Source organism: Nothobranchius furzeri, chromosome 10 (assembly GCF_043380555.1).
Source record: "Nothobranchius furzeri strain GRZ-AD chromosome 10, NfurGRZ-RIMD1, whole genome shotgun sequence".
Classification (NCBI taxonomy): domain Eukaryota; kingdom Metazoa; phylum Chordata; class Actinopteri; order Cyprinodontiformes; family Nothobranchiidae; genus Nothobranchius; species Nothobranchius furzeri.
Window position 1 is genome coordinate 16829712 of NC_091750.1, and position 23211 is coordinate 16852922.

A 23211-nucleotide genomic window follows, 5' to 3' on the forward strand; every position below is an offset into this window, starting at 1 on the left:
CATACCACAGCTTGATCCACCTGCACTCATTGGAGCAGATCTGCTGGTTCGACTCGGTGCCCAGCTGGACACTTGCAACCAAGTCCTTTGGGCCCGAGCCACACCATCCTCTGAGCCTCGCTCAGAAGGCCCTGAACACTTGCTGTCCGGACAGACCATTCCACAGGCCTGCCGTGCAGTGGTTGAGGCCAGCACGGTTCTGCCCCCACTGGTCAAAGGAGTGCCTGTTCGTCTGACTCTGATGAAGCATCAGAAGCTGCCAGGCACACAGGCCTTCTTCCAGCCATCACCACACTTCTTGGAGCTCAACTTAGCCGTCTGTGGCACGCCACTCTTGGAGCTGAACAATCGTTCTGCTTACTTGTTGGTCGAAAATCCGACCCGGAGTCCTATCCACATGCCGGCAGGAAAGCCCTTGGGCATGCTGATAGATAGCTCATTCCATGACTTCGAACTTTCAGTCCCCGTGATCGGACAACTTCCGTTGTTCTTGAACGACAGACAGGTTGGTGTAGACACATTCAGTACTTTCCCCTCACAAATGATTACCATCAAGCGGCATGAAGCCCTTCCTGAGGAACCCATTTGCAGTGCAACCTTAGATACTGACGGCGGTCAATGTCTAACGGTTTTTGCAATAAATACTCAACCCTCTGAGTCACCGGTTGAAAGCCCGGAACACCAGAGACCCTCCTCCTCTGAACCTTATGACGGCTTCGAGGCCGAAGTCAGCCAGCAGCTTGACAAAGCGGATGCGCTGGAGTATGAGGAGCAGAGAGCAGCGCTTAGAAGCCTGTTCTATGAGTTTCAGTCCATCTTATCCAGGGACTCCCTGGACTGTGGACTCACAAACCTGCACACGGTTCGCATTCCGACGAACCCGAATGCCCCTCCTACTTTTGTACATCAGTACAAGATTCCCCTCGCTGCTTATGAGTCGATCCAGGAGATCCTCGATCAGCTGAAGGAGAAAAACATCATCAGAGAGTGTAACTCCACTTACAACTCTCCCATCTGGCCGGTTCTGAAACCGACTGGGAAATGGCGTCTCACCATAGACTATCGTGCATTGAACAAACAAGTGCCTCTCTCCAGGTGGCCTATCATCCATTTAGATCAAGAGCTAGCCAGAGTCAGAGATGCTCGTTTCTTCTCTACGGTTGACATAGCCAACGGCTTCTGGACCATGAAGGTTGAGCCGGCGGACCAGTATAAACTGGCTTTCTCCTTTGGAAATCGCCAATATACTTGGAACCGCTGCCCTTTTGGCTACTCTAACTCACCTGCCGAGATCAACATCTTCCTCCACAAAGCCATGTCAGATGCTGCTTCCAGAGGGAACCTCATATATGTCGATGACATCTTGATGAGGAGTCGAACCTTCGAGGAGCACCTGGCCGAACTCCGTCACGTGCTGCAACAGCTGGCTGACGCCGGAGCTAAATTGGCAATTCTCAAGGGACAGTGGTGTCGAACCAAAGTGGAGTATGTTGGACTGCTGGTTGGCCCTAATGGAGTCGAGCCCCAAGCGGGACGCATTAGAGCCATTCAGGACATCAAAGCCCCAGCTAATCTGACCGAACTCAGGAGCTTCCTCGGAGTCTGCAACTACTCCAGGCAGTTCATTGAGGAGTACGCTGAAATAGCGAGGCCCCTCACTGAGCTGCTTCGGAACGACACACCTTTCGTGTGGGACAGACCCCAAGAACACTCCTTCCAGTTTCTAAAACAGAAGTTGGCGTCCGCACCCTGTCTAACTTACCCAGACAAGGATAAGGAGTTCTTCATAGAGGCGACTTTCTCCCCTCACTGCCTGAGCGCTGCTTTGAAGCAGAAACACGATCAGGACATGAGAGTTGTGGCATACGCCAGCAAGCCTCTGAGCAAGGTGGAACTCCAGTTCTCTGACTGCGAGAGAGCTCTCCTCTCTACAGTCTGGGCCGTCGAACACTTTCGTAGTTACATTGGTGGACAGAAAGTGATCATTGAAACGTGTCATCAGCCTGTCACCTTCCTAAACAGCCAGCGACTGCGCGAAGGAAGAGTGTCAAACAGCCGCATTGCGACATGGATGATGGTGCTCCAAGGATACAACATTGAGGTCAAGTATGGTGAGAACACCAAGCTAGCGCTAGGACAAGGGCTAGCAGGCTGCCAGCACTGTGACTCTGACTCTGTCATGGGCCCCCTGGACACACCTGCCGCAGTCTACCCAACCGCATCCAATCATCGCTACTTTGATGAGAAAGTTTGCCAAGGGCTTCCGAAGGTTTACACTGACGGATGCGCCTACCTTCACGAAGGCCAGCTCCGTGCTGGGGTTGGAGTCGTTTGGGTGGACTGTGACACTAAGCAACCAAATCACTACCGGTTGGGCCAAAAGTCTAGTCAGTACGCCGAAATTGCTGCAGTGTTGATAACCCTCCAGCAGGCGGCAGCCTTGGACATCACTCAAATCGTCCTTTGCTCTGATTCAAACTACGCTAGACACAGCTTCATTTCTCACTTCCCCATGTGGAAGGTGAACCACATGAAAAACGCCAGGAACAGAGACGTGAAACACTCGGAGTTATTCCTAGCATGTGATCTGCTCACCACCGAGAAAGGCATAATGGTCTACTGGAAAAAGGTCAAAGGTCACTCCAGGACCCTAGGTCCGGAGAAAGATGGTAATGACGAAGCTGACCGCCTTTCTAAGCTCGGTGCTGACCAGGGAACCTGCTGGGAATTCAAAGACGAGTGGCTTCCACCCAAGGCCGTTCACGAGGTCTGTGCGATTACTCGTCGCCATGCTAAACAGGCAGACGAACCTCGGGCCGTTGAGGTACCCGTGTGTCTAGGCAGACAACCACATGACGCGGACCTAGTCACCATGCAAGAACAAGATCCTGACCTGAAGCTCATCCGCAAGCTTCTCCAAAAGGGCCCGATGCCTGAACAACCATCACCACCTATTGGCGCAAGCCGAGATTTGGTAACCCTGCATTGTCAACTCGCTCACCTGAGACTACAAAACGATTTGTTAGTTTACATGCGTGACGATCACAGCCCACCACGCTGGGTTGTTCCACTCGACCACAGAGGAGTAATGCTTGCCTACGCCCACGACGCTCCGGTCGGAGGTCACCGCGGAGCAAACGCTACCCTCGCGTCACTGACAGAAGTAGCATATTGGCCATCGATGTCCAAGGACGTACACAGCTATGTCCAAGGCTACCTCATCTGTGCCCAGTTTCAACCCTCCCAGCCGCTTGCTAGAGCACCACTGCAACGCAGGGGAATAACCTTCCCTTGGTCCCACCTGCAGATCGACTGGGTTGGACCGGTTCCCAAATCGGTAAGAGGAAACAAATATATGCTAACTGTAACTTGCAGTTTCACAAAGTGGGTGGAGTGCCTTCCAGTGCCAAATGATACAGCCGTCACAACCGCTGTACTGCTGATTAACCACGTTTTCAGTCGATGGGGACTTCCACTCTGCATTGACTCTGACCGGGGAACTCATTTCACATCCAGTGTAATGGCGTCCCTGTTTGAACTTCTGGGAGTGGAAGTGAGATTCCACCTCCCCTATCACCCACAGTCATCCGGACAGGTCGAACGGATGAACCGCACGGTCATCTCCATGCTCAAAAAGTACGTCTGCTCCACTGGGAAGGACTGGGACTTCAAGCTCCCTCTGGTCCTGATGGCCATACGGTCCACTCCCCAGCGATCCACGGGGGTTACGCCCTTTGAGATGATGACCGGCAGACTGATGACTCTACCACTGCACCTCCTGTATCACCCAGAGGATGTCAGTGTTGCCACTGCCTATACCGCTCATCAGTATGTGGCAGACTTGAAAACACACCTCAGAGCTACGTTCGCGCACGCTCAGAAGAAACTGGACACCAACGTAGAAGGCGCTAAAGCCTACTACGACCAACAGACAACCAGCCGCGAATACGAGGTGGGTGACAAAGTGTTCTACTTCCGGTTCGCCCAACCAGCAGGCAGAGCTAAGAAGTTCCTGCCCTGCTGGTCAGGACCATTTGAGATCGTGGCAAAACTCTCTCCAGTTGCATACAGGTTACGCATCACCAAAGCGAGACAGGAGCCTGTCTACAAATGGGTGCATGCAAACCAAATCAAACCCTACGTCAAACCATCCCCGCGGGTACAGAGACCAGACTCCCCGCAGGAGGTAGACGTAGTCTCTACATAGTTCTATGCATGGAAATGGAAAGGGGGGAAAGTGCACGTTTAACCCACTAACATGTACTAACCGACAAAGAACAAGGCCCCCCCGCCGTCCCTTTCACTAACCAAGAGAACCTCCTCCTCCTAGAGCGCTAACAGGGAGTACCTACTAAAACCTTACAGGGTACTCTGGAACCTACATTCTGCTCTGATTAATGAATCTCTACGTGCAATCAAGACTTTGTCTGACACCATACATCAGGATATTGTGTACACACGAGTGGTGATAGATTTGATGCAGGACCTGCTCAGGGAAGTAAGTTCCACGCTAGACAGCTTGGTTGAAAGTCGTATTTCCCCGTACTTACCCCTCTACTGTGCACCTTTCACAAATCCACCTAGCGTACAGCCTAGGTAGTGCAATTCCCATTCACGTTGATGCAGAAAATTAGAACTCGGTTTCCTGTTACATGTTCCCATAATTGTGACACCTCACATCTATAGGCTTAAGTCGATGCTGGACTTTGGTATTTGAAAGGACGGTAGGCATTTCCACCTTGAACTAGAAACCTGGCACGCCATCATCTCAACCTCGAACAGCATGTCTCAGAGATTGAGATCATGGACGCTTCCCAGGGTTATAACTTTGCCTTCGATTTAGAAATTGACCAACAATTAGTGATTGAAGGAACCAAATTTGTTAAGTTAACACAAACCCCGCGTGAATTGACACTGATTATACCACCTTAATCGGCACATTGGTCGCCCTGGGGATGGAATGGCTCATCACGGCCGTGATAGCTTATTCCGCCTACAGGCGTGTTAATAAACTCCAAGATAAGATGCACTTGCTCACCTACGGTGTGCCTCGTGACCGCGTTCGGGTAGACTCCAAGCGTGAATGTACCACACCTGTCTAAAGGGGGTGAGCAACATTTTCTTTGTTATTCTGTAACCCTAAGAGTAGTTCTCACTTTAGTCTACCTCACATTTTTTATCTGAGTGTTGCATTATGTCACATTCTTTATAAGCTACACACTGAATGTATGACCTAAGAATGTATTTTATGAGACCTCAAGGTTGCTATGAATTTTCTTGGATGTTATATGTTATATGTTTTTTTGGGGGTTTTCTGTATTTTTTTTTCTTGGTCACATATTAACTAGTGGTTATGTGCCGGCCCAGCTCAGTCTGTCAAGGACTCTGTCTGACGCACCAGCACATTGTAGTACCTCTTAGTTTTATGGTCCTTGTTTTAGCCCAAAGACTGTCCTGATCCACCCTTTGGACCAAAAAGGGGGGAATCTTGGGACCACATAGGTCAATGCGCGTTTGCGAACTATGGACCTCGTACATCACCGCGTGCTCCATAAACTGAACTGTATGGCCGGCGGTGAGATGCCTTTGTGTCCCCTCGTGGAGTTAACCGCCCGCCGACCTTCCTCCTTCTACACTACTACCTCTCGCATGGACGACATCATCATTGCGTACCACCTGCGTGAGTGGCTTCTTCTCGTTATGCGCGTTGGGGACTATCCCGTTTCCTATCCTCTTTGTGCCTGACCAGGATCAAAGACCAAAGGCGCCAGGATCCAAGACAAAGACCAAAGACAAAGGCGTCCAAGGAGACCAACGTCCTAAGGGACAAACCCACCTGTGCTTCCGACAATCAAGTCGACCTACGTTCATGAGGAACAAACCCATCTGTGCTTCCGACGATCGAGCTTTGGGCGTGATCACTGAAACCAAAAGGGGGAATGTTGAGGGTCTGACCTCATGAGGAAATAACTATGCAGTGATTTTCTCCAAAATGACTGTGCTTAAATTGCTCTGAAAAGCAAATAATCACATCAGCGCCAAGAAACTTCATTTCCCATGATGCTTTGCACACGGAAGCATTGTGATGACGTCACCGCCTAATACCAGAAACACGATCTGCGGAAGGCGGGAGCTTGGACAGCTTTCCCGCGACTTCAAAGACTATAAATCTTCAGCAGAGACAAAGAAACCTCGTTCTTTTGCCCAGGATACCTGGCGGTAAGGACACGCTTGTCGAACGCTCCGACTCCCTTGAGCACGCGGAAGCTCTAAGTGCCCAAGTTGAGCCCACGGAACTGCTGGAAACTACACTCCAACTCCATCAGGACCTGACTGGGAACGAGCGGAGCTCCATCCAGCTCTCAGAGACGCTGTAAGTTGTCAAACTCAGCACAAAAGAAACTTCGTTCTCTTTGTGTCCAGCCCGTGGAGAAACACTCGTGGAGGTAAACAACGGAGAAAGCATCAAACCGACGGACGACGCCAAACTGCGGAGAAACACGGAGAACCGTCAAATCAAACATCGGGGATGCCTTGCTGTTCTGGTGATCAGAAAACTCATTTCTCTCTCTCCTTTTCTTCTCCCGTTTCCTCTATAGTCCAGAATAAGCAATAAAACCGCGCTATTGCTTAAAAAGTAGCTTCGTGTTTTCCTCTTTCGTTCCCAAACACGTCCGTCGGGTCATTTTGAAAGAATAAACTGCTTATTGATCATTGTTTGGTATCTTTAAATGTTTTCTGCTTGGCCACGTGGATAAACTACAAGATATTATTCGTGATTAATCTTTTGTGTTGTTTCATGATCCTTTGAAATGTTTTGAGTGAATTTAAGGTTAAGTTACTTATGATTCTAAGTGCCTTGGAAGTTAAAGTGCAAGTTGCCACCCACACTTTAGCCAGACAAAGGGGTCAGCCATCTTGCATACAGACTCCATTTTAGAAACACACACACACACACATACATACACACAAAACACCTTGAACATTATTTTGAATATACATCCTTTTATTATATCACATGGTTATTATTCATCTATGCCACTGTTTATTCATTTGACAAATTGTTAATTAAACGTTATAAAATTCAGATTTTCGTCTCCAGTAGCTTTGTTGTGTCGAAGAGAAGTCTCTGCTCCGAGGATTCTACGAACTTCAAGAAAGACTGATAAGAGTTTTGAATTCAATTTTTCCCCGGTTAAAGGGGAATGGTGCCCCGTATTAACTTAATTGTATCTTAATTAATTAATAACTCAGTAAATATTCCCATATTTACAGAATTTATTGAAGAATCCAAAAGTAAGTTGAAGCTTACTAATTGTTCGCCCCTAGTAATCCCAACATTAATTGGTGCCCCGTGTGAGGCTTGGATACACAGAGATTTCGATCCGGCACAAACAAACAAATAAATCCAAAGAGCTTAAATTAAAAATAATCAGTTGTTCAGCCTTGAACCAGCAACAGAGTGGTGCTGATTTCGCTGAGCAGGAAGCTGCAACGAACTCTCACCAGTAACTCAGGGCTTCTTTAAATGTGCAATGTGTAAATTAATTCTGGTTGACCATTTAGGTTAAAAATTCAGTTTTTCCTTAAAAGTGCAACGTGTAATTATTTCTGGCTAACCTTTTAGGTTAAAATTCAGTTTTTCCTTAAAGGTGCAACGTGTAATTAATTCTGGCTAACCTTTTAGGTTAAAATTCAGTTACTCATTAAAGGTGCAGCGTGTAAGTAATTCTGACTAACCCTTTTAGGCTAAAATTAACTGCTAATTTAGCGACTTTAACTCACAGTGGCTATTGTAACTAACTGAAACCTTCACTCAAAGACTGTTTGCTAATATTCTGAAGGAATAACTAACATATTTAACACTGCAAGTGTTGTAAGACGTTGCTACGGCAACGCACCAGCTTTTGCTAAAATACTGAAAGGAATAGTATTTTAGGCGTTAGTCACGGCATTCCGTGCAATCTTAAAACGCTAAAACCTGTGCGCACAAAGGTTAATTTAGTGTTTTTCTGCTACAAAGCTAGCAGTTGCTGCCCAAAAGGTGCAGCTTGAGCTATCTGCAGAAGCTCTACTAGGCTATTTTTGGTTCGGTTGTTAAAATGGAGGGCCAGAGTATTGAACTGACCAACTCCCAGCAACCAGGTGGCGCTGCGGCCCACGAATGTGAACCTGGCCTACTTTCTGGACAAATATTGTCCAAACTGGTCGCGGTTGCTCGAGAACCCGACTACCCTTCTAGGGATCTCACTGAAGAACAGCGTAGCGACGAGCTAGAAGCTGTAATTGATCAAATAGAAAACCCGGATGGTACAAAACCAATCCAGTTTCACTTAGCTAAGTTAGCCCTGATCCTCTGTCAGAGAGGACTCCAATGTGGTCAGAAGATCATGAACCTCCAGAGTATGCTAGCTGAAAAACAGCAAAATGGAAGGCAGAAGGATGACGAGGAGGAAGACAGCACCGATTCTGGGGAAGATGGGGAGAAGACCCCGCCCCCTTCTGCTGATGACAACAGACAGTGGGAAGGGGGGAAACACCATGACTCTCTGGACGGACGCACGCCGCAGGGGAGAGATGAAGCTTATCTGTCCCAACCTTCGGCCCCATTCCCTACACACACTATAGGGCATTCAGGACCACCTAGGGGCCGAGGGCAGTTCACCCTCGAACCCCAGGTTGGACCACCACCCTCATCCTCACGGCCTTCTCAATCAGTGAGAAGTCGACCAGCTGAGCGGCACCTCTATTTAGACCGCTCCCCCAGTCCACAAAGGGTGCAAGGTGCCGATTGGGGTTATGCACCCCAAGCTGCACCTCAACCATCCACCCATCCTAGCTACTCCGGTATTCGGCAAACCGATAACCAGCTGCAGGACAAAGCATCCTACGCCAGTCCGTACCCGGACAGAGCGTATTACGCAGAAGCCCCAGTTGAAAGACGCAGGCTGCACTACGCAGACGTGCCCCGGGAGGAGGACCTCCCAAGACACCCACGTGACGTGCCAGCAGCCCGCCACAACATGCCGGACCCCGATTTGGGCCCCAGGAGTCAACATTGGGAGCCCAGACCACACCAGCGATATCCAGCTCCCTCTGAGACAGACCGTGGGTCAGAGTCAGAGGATGACGCGCCGTACCGTGAGTCAGGACTCCGTGTACGCCAAATTGAATTGCTAGCTAAAGACATAGAACGCTTTGATCCTAACACCAATGAGTCCAACGTTGACGATTATCTCAGGGAGATAGAACGTTGTCTGCTTGATCTTCCAGCACCCTCTTAAAAGGAAAAGCTCAAGCTAATTTGGAAAACCACATCTAGAACGGTGCACGGTTTCATGGAAACTCTACCATCTGACATTCGAGATCGGTACTCCTCGCTCTGCCGAGCGTTGAGAGATGAATACGCCACGTATGCAGACTCTGCGTCAGCTACAATGGGGGCCTTCTCCATCAAACACGGGAGAAACGAACCCCCCAGAGAGTATTATCGCCGACTCAAAAGTGCTTATTTCCAAGGTCGAAACGGTCCTGGGCTCGAGGAAGACCCTGCCTTCAGATCCCTGTTCATTCACAACCTGCACGAGTGTGTTCGCTCCGAAGTCTCAATGTATTGTCGGATGAAGAAACTGACAACTCAGGAGTTCAGGAGATACGCTCAACAGGCTTGGGAAGCCGGCGGAAAGCCCCAAAAGCCTGACGCACATCACCGCGTCATGCACCTAGCTCCCGACGCCGAGCCGCGTTTGGAGCTCGAAGGCACAGAAGCTCCACCCACTAAGCCAAAACCTGCTAAAACTAAACCTGCTAAACCGCAAAAGCAGTCCCAATCTCCTCAACAGGGGAAGGGGGGGGGTGCTGATTGGCCGCCTAGGTCTGGACAATCAGACAGGAAGTGGCCCAACCAAAACCAACGGCAGGCAGGTCGGAACAGTGGAAAGTTTAAGGAGCGCCGCCCACAGGTAGGTCCCAAACGCAAGTCCGCAGGTGAGTTCTTGACCAAAGCCGACCTCCAGGAAATGTTTCAGCAGTTCCTAGCTAAACAGAAGGAACAGCTGAGATCTGCAGAAGAGACCCCTGCACCAAAGTCTTCTTCTAAGAAGCCAGACCCAGAGCCAACGTCCACATGACTAGGCGTGGCTCAACCCCCCAGCGTGGCCAGGACCTACCTGATCAGCTGGGGGAACACTACTGGTAGATCACAGGAGTCTCCTGAAATCTACCCCCCAGAGAAACCTGATACTAAATTTCTGAAGTTCCTTGGTGACTTAACAAACCTTGATCATGCTCGCCGTTTGTACTGTAGCACCAACGTAGGTGGAGGCATACAGGTTGATTCTCTGCTGGATACCGGCTCAGAAGTCACCCTGATGTGCTCCACACTGTTCCATCGCGTGTCTGACACCATGCGGTCGCTCGGGAAACCAGTCCAGGTAGAACCCTGTGACCTGAAAATCACCAGCTACACCCAGACCCGGGAGTGTATCACTCACCGGGCGTGGCTGGACATCACCTTCCAAGACATGACTCTGGTTCACCCGTTTTATGTCTGCCAGCCTGACACTGAACCACTTCTCATTGGTCAGGACCTGCTTGAACGTCTAGCTCCCCTCATCGACTGCCAGAAGGGTCAACTTTGGGCTCAGGTGGACACACCTAAGCCCTGGAACCCAGATAGCAGCCGACCATCCTCCATTCTTGAAGTCAGCATAAGTGAGCCGCAAAACCCTTGTTCCAAGGTCATGCCCCTCCCTACGGCTCCCACAGACGATGACCGCCTGCAAAGGCATGAAACCGCTCCTGGAACTCCTCTCCGCACACATTCATCTTTTCTCTGCTCGCTGAAGAACGTCAGCCTGCAGCCATATGCACCACACATAGTTGGTGGTCTTACCATCAACTGCACCCACATCTCAGATGCTCGCCTTGCTCTTTGGTCAGAAAAGTCAGCCATCAGCCAGCAGACGTTTGAACACCTGCGTCAGAAGGACCCCCTTCTGGTCAGTGTGACATGTAGCCATCGGCTCTTGTCACCTACTTGGCCGCAGAGGCTCCTGAAAGCGCCAGAGGTCTGCTCTCTGACAATCCAACTTGGAGCAAGACGGCTCACACATACATTCAGCATCATACCACAGCTTGATCCACCTGCACTCATTGGAGCAGATCTGCTGGTTCGACTCGGTGCCCAGCTGGACACTTGCAACCAAGTCCTTTGGGCCCGAGCCACACCATCCTCTGAGCCTCGCTCAGAAGGCCCTGAACACTTGCTGTCCGGACAGACCATTCCACAGGCCTGCCGTGCAGTGGTTGAGGCCAGCACGGTTCTGCCCCCACTGGTCAAAGGAGTGCCTGTTCGTCTGACTCTGATGAAGCATCAGAAGCTGCCAGGCACACAGGCCTTCTTCCAGCCATCACCACACTTCTTGGAGCTCAACTTAGCCGTCTGTGGCACGCCACTCTTGGAGCTGAACAATCGTTCTGCTTACTTGTTGGTCGAAAATCCGACCCGGAGTCCTATCCACATGCCGGCAGGAAAGCCCTTGGGCATGCTGATAGATAGCTCATTCCATGACTTCGAACTTTCAGTCCCCGTGATCGGACAACTTCCGTTGTTCTTGAACGACAGACAGGTTGGTGTAGACACATTCAGTACTTTCCCCTCACAAATGATTACCATCAAGCGGCATGAAGCCCTTCCTGAGGAACCCATTTGCAGTGCAACCTTAGATACTGACGGCGGTCAGTGTCTAACGGTTTTTGCAATAAATACTCAACCCTCTGAGTCACCGGTTGAAAGCCCGGAACACCAGAGACCCTCCTCCTCTGAACCTTATGACGGCTTCGAGGCCGAAGTCAGCCAGCAGCTTGACAAAGCGGATGCGCTGGAGTATGAGGAGCAGAGAGCAGCGCTTAGAAGCCTGTTCTATGAGTTTCAGTCCATCTTATCCAGGGACTCCCTGGACTGTGGACTCACAAACCTGCACACGGTTCGCATTCCGACGAACCCGAATGCCCCTCCTACTTTTGTACATCAGTACAAGATTCCCCTCGCTGCTTATGAGTCGATCCAGGAGATCCTCGATCAGCTGAAGGAGAAAAACATCATCAGAGAGTGTAACTCCACTTACAACTCTCCCATCTGGCCGGTTCTGAAACCGACTGGGAAATGGCGTCTCACCATAGACTATCGTGCATTGAACAAACAAGTGCCTCTCTCCAGGTGGCCTATCATCCATTTAGATCAAGAGCTAGCCAGAGTCAGAGATGCTCGTTTCTTCTCTACGGTTGACATAGCCAACGGCTTCTGGACCATGAAGGTTGAGCCGGCGGACCAGTATAAACTGGCTTTCTCCTTTGGAAATCGCCAATATACTTGGAACCGCTGCCCTTTTGGCTACTCTAACTCACCTGCCGAGATCAACATCTTCCTCCACAAAGCCATGTCAGATGCTGCTTCCAGAGGGAACCTCATATATGTCGATGACATCTTGATGAGGAGTCGAACCTTCGAGGAGCACCTGGCCGAACTCCGTCACGTGCTGCAACAGCTGGCTGACGCCGGAGCTAAATTGGCAATTCTCAAGGGACAGTGGTGTCGAACCAAAGTGGAGTATGTTGGACTGCTGGTTGGCCCTAATGGAGTCGAGCCCCAAGCGGGACGCATTAGAGCCATTCAGGACATCAAAGCCCCAGCTAATCTGACCGAACTCAGGAGCTTCCTCGGAGTCTGCAACTACTCCAGGCAGTTCATTGAGGAGTACGCTGAAATAGCGAGGCCCCTCACTGAGCTGCTTCGGAACGACACACCTTTCGTGTGGGACAGACCCCAAGAACACTCCTTCCAGTTTCTAAAACAGAAGTTGGCGTCCGCACCCTGTCTAACTTACCCAGACAAGGATAAGGAGTTCTTCATAGAGGCGACTTTCTCCCCTCACTGCCTGAGCGCTGCTTTGAAGCAGAAACACGATCAGGACATGAGAGTTGTGGCATACGCCAGCAAGCCTCTGAGCAAGGTGGAACTCCAGTTCTCTGACTGCGAGAGAGCTCTCCTCTCTACAGTCTGGGCCGTCGAACACTTTCGTAGTTACATTGGTGGACAGAAAGTGATCATTGAAACGTGTCATCAGCCTGTCACCTTCCTAAACAGCCAGCGACTGCGCGAAGGAAGAGTGTCAAACAGCCGCATTGCGACATGGATGATGGTGCTCCAAGGATACAACATTGAGGTCAAGTATGGTGAGAACACCAAGCTAGCGCTAGGACAAGGGCTAGCAGGCTGCCAGCACTGTGACTCTGACTCTGTCATGGGCCCCCTGGACACACCTGCCGCAGTCTACCCAACCGCATCCAATCATCGCTACTTTGATGAGAAAGTTTGCCAAGGGCTTCCGAAGGTTTACACTGACGGATGCGCCTACCTTCACGAAGGCCAGCTCCGTGCTGGGGTTGGAGTCGTTTGGGTGGACTGTGACACTAAGCAACCAAATCACTACCGGTTGGGCCAAAAGTCTAGTCAGTACGCCGAAATTGCTGCAGTGTTGATAACCCTCCAGCAGGCGGCAGCCTTGGACATCACTCAAATCGTCCTTTGCTCTGATTCAAACTACGCTAGACACAGCTTCATTTCTCACTTCCCCATGTGGAAGGTGAACCACATGAAAAACGCCAGGAACAGAGACGTGAAACACTCGGAGTTATTCCTAGCATGTGATCTGCTCACCACCGAGAAAGGCATAATGGTCTACTGGAAAAAGGTCAAAGGTCACTCCAGGACCCTAGGTCCGGAGAAAGATGGTAATGACGAAGCTGACCGCCTTTCTAAGCTCGGTGCTGACCAGGGAACCTGCTGGGAATTCAAAGACGAGTGGCTTCCACCCAAGGCCGTTCACGAGGTCTGTGCGATTACTCGTCGCCATGCTAAACAGGCAGACGAACCTCGGGCCGTTGAGGTACCCGTGTGTCTAGGCAGACAACCACATGACGCGGACCTAGTCACCATGCAAGAACAAGATCCTGACCTGAAGCTCATCCGCAAGCTTCTCCAAAAGGGCCCGATGCCTGAACAACCATCACCACCTATTGGCGCAAGCCGAGATTTGGTAACCCTGCATTGTCAACTCGCTCACCTGAGACTACAAAACGATTTGTTAGTTTACATGCGTGACGATCACAGCCCACCACGCTGGGTTGTTCCACTCGACCACAGAGGAGTAATGCTTGCCTACGCCCACGACGCTCCGGTCGGAGGTCACCGCGGAGCAAACGCTACCCTCGCGTCACTGACAGAAGTAGCATATTGGCCATCGATGTCCAAGGACGTACACAGCTATGTCCAAGGCTACCTCATCTGTGCCCAGTTTCAACCCTCCCAGCCGCTTGCTAGAGCACCACTGCAACGCAGGGGAATAACCTTCCCTTGGTCCCACCTGCAGATCGACTGGGTTGGACCGGTTCCCAAATCGATAAGAGGAAACAAATATATGCTAACTGTAACTTGCAGTTTCACAAAGTGGGTGGAGTGCCTTCCAGTGCCAAATGATACAGCCGTCACAACCGCTGTACTGCTGATTAACCACGTTTTCAGTCGATGGGGACTTCCACTCTGCATTGACTCTGACCGGGGAACTCATTTCACATCCAGTGTAATGGCGTCCCTGTTTGAACTTCTGGGAGTGGAAGTGAGATTCCACCTCCCCTATCACCCACAGTCATCCGGACAGGTCGAACGGATGAACCGCACGGTCGTCTCCATGCTCAAAAAGTACGTCTGCTCCACTGGGAAGGACTGGGACTTCAAGCTCCCTCTGGTCCTGATGGCCATACGGTCCACTCCCCAGCGATCCACGGGGGTTACGCCCTTTGAGATGATGACCGGCAGACTGATGACTCTACCACTGCACCTCCTGTATCACCCAGAGGATGTCAGTGTTGCCACTGCCTATACCGCTCATCAGTATGTGGCAGACTTGAAAACACACCTCAGAGCTACGTTCGCGCACGCTCAGAAGAAACTGGAGACCAACGTAGAAGGCGCTAAAGCCTACTACGACCAAAAGACAACCAGCCGCGAATACGAGGTGGGTGACAAAGTGTTCTACTTCCGGTTCGCCCAACCAGCAGGCAGAGCTAAGAAGTTCCTGCCCTGCTGGTCAGGACCATTTGAGATCGTGGCAAAACTCTCTCCAGTTGCATACAGGTTACGCATCACCAAAGCGAGACAGGAGCCTGTCTACAAATGGGTGCATGCAAACCAAATCAAACCCTACGTCAAACCATCCCCGCGGGTACAGAGACCAGACTCCCCGCAGGAGGTAGACGTAGTCTCTACATAGTTCTATGCATGGAAATGGAAAGGGGGGAAAGTGCACGTTTAACCCACTAACATGTACTAACCGACAAAGAACAAGGCCCCCCCGCCGTCCCTTTCACTAACCAAGAGAACCTCCTCCTCCTAGAGCGCTAACAGGGAGTACCTACTAAAACCTTACAGGGTACTCTGGAACCTACATTCTGCTCTGATTAATGAATCTCTACGTGCAATCAAGACTTTGTCTGACACCATACATCAGGATATTGTGTACACACGAGTGGTGATAGATTTGATGCAGGACCTGCTCAGGGAAGTAAGTTCCACGCTAGACAGCTTGGTTGAAAGTCGTATTTCCCCGTACTTACCCCTCTACTGTGCACCTTTCACAAATCCACCTAGCGTACAGCCTAGGTAGTGCAATTCCCATTCACGTTGATGCAGAAAATTAGAACTCGGTTTCCTGTTACATGTTCCCATAATTGTGACACCTCACATCTATAGGCTTAAGTCGATGCTGGACTTTGGTATTTGAAAGGACGGTAGGCATTTCCACCTTGAACTAGAAACCTGGCACGCCATCATCTCAACCTCGAACAGCATGTCTCAGAGATTGAGATCATGGACGCTTCCCAGGGTTATAACTTTGCCTTCGATTTAGAAATTGACCAACAATTAGTGATTGAAGGAACCAAATTTGTTAAGTTAACACAAACCCCGCGTGAATTGACACTGATTATACCACCTTAATCGGCACATTGGTCGCCCTGGGGATGGAATGGCTCATCACGGCCGTGATAGCTTATTCCGCCTACAGGCGTGTTAATAAACTCCAAGATAAGATGCACTTGCTCACCTACGGTGTGCCTCGTGACCGCGTTCGGGTAGACTCCAAGCGTGAATGTACCACACCTGTCTAAAGGGGGTGAGCAACATTTTCTTTGTTATTCTGTAACCCTAAGAGTAGTTCTCACTTTAGTCTACCTCACATTTTTTATCTGAGTGTTGCATTATGTCACATTCTTTATAAGCTACACACTGAATGTATGACCTAAGAATGTATTTTATGAGACCTCAAGGTTGCTATGAATTTTCTTGGATGTTATATGTTATATGTTTTTTTGGGGGTTTTCTGTATTTTTTTTTCTTGGTCACATATTAACTAGTGGTTATGTGCCGGCCCAGCTCAGTCTGTCAAGGACTCTGTCTGACGCACCAGCACATTGTAGTACCTCTTAGTTTTATGGTCCTTGTTTTAGCCCAAAGACTGTCCTGATCCACCCTTTGGACCAAAAAGGGGGGAATCTTGGGACCACATAGGTCAATGCGCGTTTGCGAACTATGGACCTCGTACATCACCGCGTGCTCCATAAACTGAACTGTATGGCCGGCGGTGAGATGCCTTTGTGTCCCCTCGTGGAGTTAACCGCCCGCCGACCTTCCTCCTTCTACACTACTACCTCTCGCATGGACGACATCATCATTGCGTACCACCTGCGTGAGTGGCTTCTTCTCGTTATGCGCGTTGGGGACTATCCCGTTTCCTATCCTCTTTGTGCCTGACCAGGATCAAAGACCAAAGGCGCCAGGATCCAAGACAAAGACCAAAGACAAAGGCGTCCAAGGAGACCAACGTCCTAAGGGACAAACCCACCTGTGCTTCCGACAATCAAGTCGACCTACGTTCATGAGGAACAAACCCATCTGTGCTTCCGACGATCGAGCTTTGGGCGTGATCACTGAAACCAAAAGGGGGAATGTTGAGGGTCTGACCTCATGAGGAAATAACTATGCAGTGATTTTCTCCAAAATGACTGTGCTTAAATTGCTCTGAAAAGCAAATAATCACATCAGCGCCAAGAAACTTCATTTCCCATGATGCTTTGCACACGGAAGCATTGTGATGACGTCACCGCCTAATACCAGAAACACGATCTGCGGAAGGCGGGAGCTTGGACAGCTTTCCCGCGACTTCAAAGACTATAAATCTTCAGCAGAGACAAAGAAACCTCGTTCTTTTGCCCAGGATACCTGGCGGTAAGGACACGCTTGTCGAACGCTCCGACTCCCTTGAGCACGCGGAAGCTCTAAGTGCCCAAGTTGAGCCCACGGAACTGCTGGAAACTACACTCCAACTCCATCAGGACCTGACTGGGAACGAGCGGAGCTCCATCCAGCTCTCAGAGACGCTGTAAGTTGTCAAACTCAGCACAAAAGAAACTTCGTTCTCTTTGTGTCCAGCCCGTGGAGAAACACTCGTGGAGGTAAACAACGGAGAAAGCATCAAACCGACGGACGACGCCAAACTGCGGAGAAACACAGGAGAACCGTCAAATCAAACAGCGGGGACGCCTTGCTGTTCTGGTGATCAGAAAACTCATTTCTCTCTCTCCTTTTCTTCTCCCGTTTCCTCTATAGTCCAGAATAAGCAATAAAATCGCGCTATTGCTTAAAAAGTAGCTTCGTGTTTTCCTCTTTCGTTCCCAAACACGTCCGTCGGGTCATTTTGAAAGAATAAACTGCTTATTGATCATTGTTTGGTATCTTTAAATGTTTTCTGCTTGGCCACGTGGTTAAACTAAAAGATATTATTCGTGATTAATCTTTTGTGTTGTTTCATGATCCTTTGAAATGTTTTGAGTGAATTTAAGGTTAAGTTACTTATGATTCTAAGTGCCTTGGAAGTTAAAGTGCAAGTTGCCACCCACACTTTAGCCAGACAAAGGGGTCAGCCATCTTGCATACAGACTCCATTTTAGAAACACACACACACATACATACACACAAAACACCTTGAACATTTTTTTGAATATACATTCTTTTATTATATCACATGGTAATTATTCATCTATGCCACTGTTTATTCATTTGACAAATTGTTAATTAAACGTTATAAAATTCAGATTTTCGTCTCCAGTAGCTTTGTTGTGTCGAAGAGAAGTCTCTGCTCCGAGGATTCTACGAACTTCAAGAAAGACTGATAAGAGTTTTGGATTCAATTTTTCCCCGGTTAAAGGGGAATGGTGCCCCGTATATACTTAATTGTATCTTAATTAATTAATAACTCAATAAATATTCCCATATTTACAGAATTTATTGAAGAATCCAAAAGTAAGTTAAGGCTTACTAATTGTTCGCTCCTAGTAACCCCAACACAAGTTATAAGCCCACAAATGTGTAACTGGACTACTTCTTTAAATTGACACCAGATCCGGTGACCTTTGGGACATGGTTTGACCCCCTTAGGAAAGTGCTATCATCATGAAACGTTCAGATCACTTACAACTCAATAGATTCTACCTTCCTGTAACGTCTCAGCCTGATTGGACCTTGTTTTCACACAAATTGACCCAGAATGATGTGAAATTGTGCTTCGTGCAACATAATTCTGGGTGCCATTTACAAACCATAAGTGCTAATGACTCCATTCCTTTTTGTGGTTGTAGGGGCTGTTGATTGGAGTACACTAAAACAAACCTGATCTCTCTAGGACATTCAGAAGCCAAGTTATAAGCCCACAAATGTGTAACTGGACTACTTCTTTAAATTGACACCAGATCCGGTGACCTTTGGGACATGGTTTGACCCCCTTAGGAAAGTGCTATCATCATGAAACGTTCAGATCACTTACAACTCATTAGATTCTACCTTCCTGTAACGTTTCAGCCTGATTGTACCTTGTTTTCACACAAATGAACCCAGAATGATGTGAAATTGTGCTTCGTGCAACATAATTCTGGGTGCCATTTAAAAACCATAAGTGCTAATGACTCCATTCCTTTTTGTGGTAATGTGGGCTGTTATTTGGAGTACTCTAAAACAAACCTGACCTCTCTAGGATATTCAGAAGCCAAGTTATAAGCCCACAAATGTGTAACTGGACTACTTCTTTAAAGTGACACCAGGCCCGGTGACCTTTGGGACATGGTTTGACCCCCTAAAGGAATGTGCGATCATCATGAAACGTTCAGATCACTTACAACTCAATAGATTCTACCTTCTTGTAACGTTTCAGCCTGATTGGACCTTGTTTTCACACAAATGGACCCAGAATAATGTGAAATTGTGCTTCGTGCAACATAATTCTGGGTGCCATTTACAAACCATAAGTGCTAATGACTCCAATCCTTTTTGTGGTTGTAGGGGCTGTTGATTGGAGTACACTAAAACAAACCTGATCTCTCTAGGATATTCAGAAGCCAAGTTATAAGCCCACAAATGTGTAACCGGACTACTTCTTTAAATTGACACCAGATCCGGTGACCTTTGGGACATGGTTTGACCCCCTTAGGAAAGTGCTATCATCATGAAACGTTCAGATTGCTTACAACTCAATAGATTCTACCTTCCTGTAACGTTTCAGCCTGATTGGACCTTGTTTTCACACAAATGAACCCAGAATGATGTGAAATTGTGCTTCGTGCAACATAATTCTGGGTGCCATTTAAAAACCATAAGTGCTAATGACTCCATTCCTTTTTGTGGTTGTAGGGGCTGTTGATTGGAGTACACTAAAACAAACCTGATCTCTCTAGGACATTCAGAAGCCAAGTTATAAGCCCACAAATGTGTAACTGGACTACTTCTTTAAATTGACACCAGATCCGGTGACCTTTGGGACATGGTTTGACCCCCTATAGGAATGTGCGATCATCATGAAACGTTCAGATCACTTACAACTCAATAGATTCTACCTTCCTGTAACGTTTCAGCCTGATTGGACCTTGTTTTCACACAAATGGACCCAGAATGATGTGAAATTGTGCTTCGTGCAACATAATTCTGGATGCCATTTACAAACCATAAGTGCTAATGACTCCATTCCTTTTTGTGGTTGTAGGGGCTGTTGATTGGAGTACACTAAAACAAACCTGATCTCTCTAGGACATTCAGAAGCCAAGTTATAAGCCCACAAATGTGTAACTGGACTACTTCTTTAAAGTGACACCAGGCCCGGTGACCTTTGGGACATGGTGTTACCCCCTATAGGAATTTGCGATCATCATGAAAGGTTCAGATCACTTACAACTCAGTAGATTCTACCGTCTTGTAACGTTTCAGCCTGATTGGACCTTGTTTTCACACAAATGGACCCATAATGATGTGAAATTGTGCTTCGTGCAATATAATTCTGGGTGCGATTAACAAACCATAAGTGCTAATGACTCCATTCCTTTTTGTGGTTGTAGGGACTGTTGATTGGAGTACACTAAAACAAACCTGACCTCTCTAGGCAATTCAATAGCCAAGTTATAAGCCCACAAAGGTGTAACTGGACTACTTCTTTAAAGTGACACCAGGCCCGGTGACCTTTGGGACATGGTTTAACCCCCTATAGGAATGTGCGATCATCATGAAACGTTCAAATCACTTACAACTCAATAGATTCTACCTTCCTGTAACGTTTCTGCCTGATTGGACCTTGTTTTCACACAAATGGACCCAGAATGATGTGAAATTGTGCTTCGTGCAACATAATTCTGGGTGCCATTTACAAACCATAAGTGCTAATGACTCCATTCCTTTTTGTGGTTGTAGGGGCTGTTAATTGGAGTACACTAAAACAAACCTGATCTCTCTAGGAAATTCAGAAGCCAAGTTATAAGTCCACAAATGTGTAACTGGACTACTTCTTTAAATTGACACCAGATCCGGTGACCTTTGGGACATGGTTTGACCCCCTTAGGAAAGTGCTATCATCATTAAACGTTCAGATCACTTACAACTCAATAGATTCTACCTTCCTGTAACGTTTCAGCCTGATTGTACATTGTTTTCACACAAATGAACCCAGAATGATGTGAAATTGTGCTTCGTGCAACATAATTCTGGGTGCCATTTACAAACCATAAGTGCTAATGACTCCATTCCTTTTTGAGCTTGTAGGGGCTGTTGATTGGAGTACACTAAAACAAACCTGATCTTTCTAGGATATTCAGAAGCCAAGTTATAAGCCCACAAATGTGTAACCGGACTACTTCTTTAAATTGACACCAGATCCGGTGACCTTTGGGACATGGTTTGACCCCCTTAGGAAAGTGCTATCATCATGAAACGTTCAGATCACTTACAACTCAATAGATTCTACCTTCCTGTAACGTTTCAGCCTGATTGGACCTTGTTTTCACACAAATGAACCAAGAATGATGTGAAATTGTGCTTCGTGCAACATAATTCTGGGTGCCATTTACAAACCATAAGTGCTAATGACTCCATACCTTTTTGTGGTTGTAGGGGCTGTTGATTGGAGTACATTAAAACAAACCTTATCTCTCTAGGACATTCAGAAGCCAAGTTATAAGCCCACAAATGTGTAACTGGACAACTTCTTTAAAGTGACACCAGACCTGGTGAGATTTGGGACATGGTTTTACCCCCTATAGGAATGTGCGATCATCATGAAACGTTCAGATCACTTACAACTCAATAGATTCTACCTTCTTGTAACGGTACAGCCTGATTGGACCTTGTTTTCACACAAATGGACCCAGAATGATGTGAAATTGTGCTTCGTGCAACATAATTCTGGGTGCCATTTACAAACCATAAGTGCTAATGACTCCATTCCTTTTTGTGGTTGTAGGGGCTGTTGATTGGAGTACATTAAAACAAACCTGATCTCTCTAGGACTTTCAGAAGCCAAGTTATAAGCCCACAAAGGTGTAACTGGACTACTTCTTTAAAGTGACACCAGGCCCGGTGACCTTTGGGACATGGTTTGACCCCCTATAGGAATGTGCGATCATCATGAAACTTTCAGATCACTTACAACTCAATAGATTCTACCTTCTTGTAACGTTTCAGCCTGATTGGACCTTGTTTTCACACAAATGAACCCAGAATGATTTGAAATTGTGCTTTGTGCAACATAATTCTGGGTGCCATTTACAAACCATAAGTGCTAATGACTCCATACCTTTTTGTGGTTGTAGGGGCTGTTGATTGGAGTACATTAAAACAAACCTGATCTCTCTAGGACATTCAGAAGCCAAGTTATAAGCCCACAAATGTGTAACTGGACAACTTCTTTAAAGTGACACCAGACCTGGTGACCTTTGGGACATGGTTTTACCCCTATAGAAATGTGCGATCATCATAAAACGTTCAGATCACTTACAACTCAATAGATTCTACCTTCTTGTAACGTTTCAGCCTGATTGGACCTTGTTTTCACACAAATGGACCCAGAATGATGTGAAATTGTGCTTCGTGCAACATAATTCTGGGTGCCATTTACAAACCATAAGTGCTAATGACTCCATTCCTTTTTGTGGTTGTAGGGGCTGTTGATTGGAGTACATTAAAACAAACCTGATCTCTCTAGGACATTCAGAAGCCAAGTTATAAGCCCACAAAGGTGTAACTGGACTACTTCTTTAAAGTGACACTAGGCCCGGTGACCTTTGGGACATGGTTTGACCCCCTATAGGAATGTGCGATCATCATGAAACGTTCAGATCACTTACAACTCAATAGATTCTACCTTCTTGTAACGTTTCAGCCTGATTGGACCTTGTTTTCACACAAATGAACCCAGAATGATTTGAAATTGTGCTTTGTGCAACATAATTCTGGGTGCCATTTAAAAACCATAAGTGCTAATGACTCCATTCCTTTTTGTGGTTGTAGGGGCTGTTGATTGGAGTACACTAAAACAAGCCTGATCTCTCTAGGACATTCAGAAGCCAAGTTATAAGCCCACAAATGTGTAACTGGACTACCTCTTTAAATTGACACCAGATCCGGTGACCTTTGGGACATGGTTTGACCCCTTATAGGAATGTGCGATCATCATGAAACATTCAGATCACTTACAACTCAATAGATTCTACCTTCTTGTAACGTTTCAGCCTGATTGGACCTTGTTTTCACACAAATTGACCCAGAATGATGTGAAATTGTGC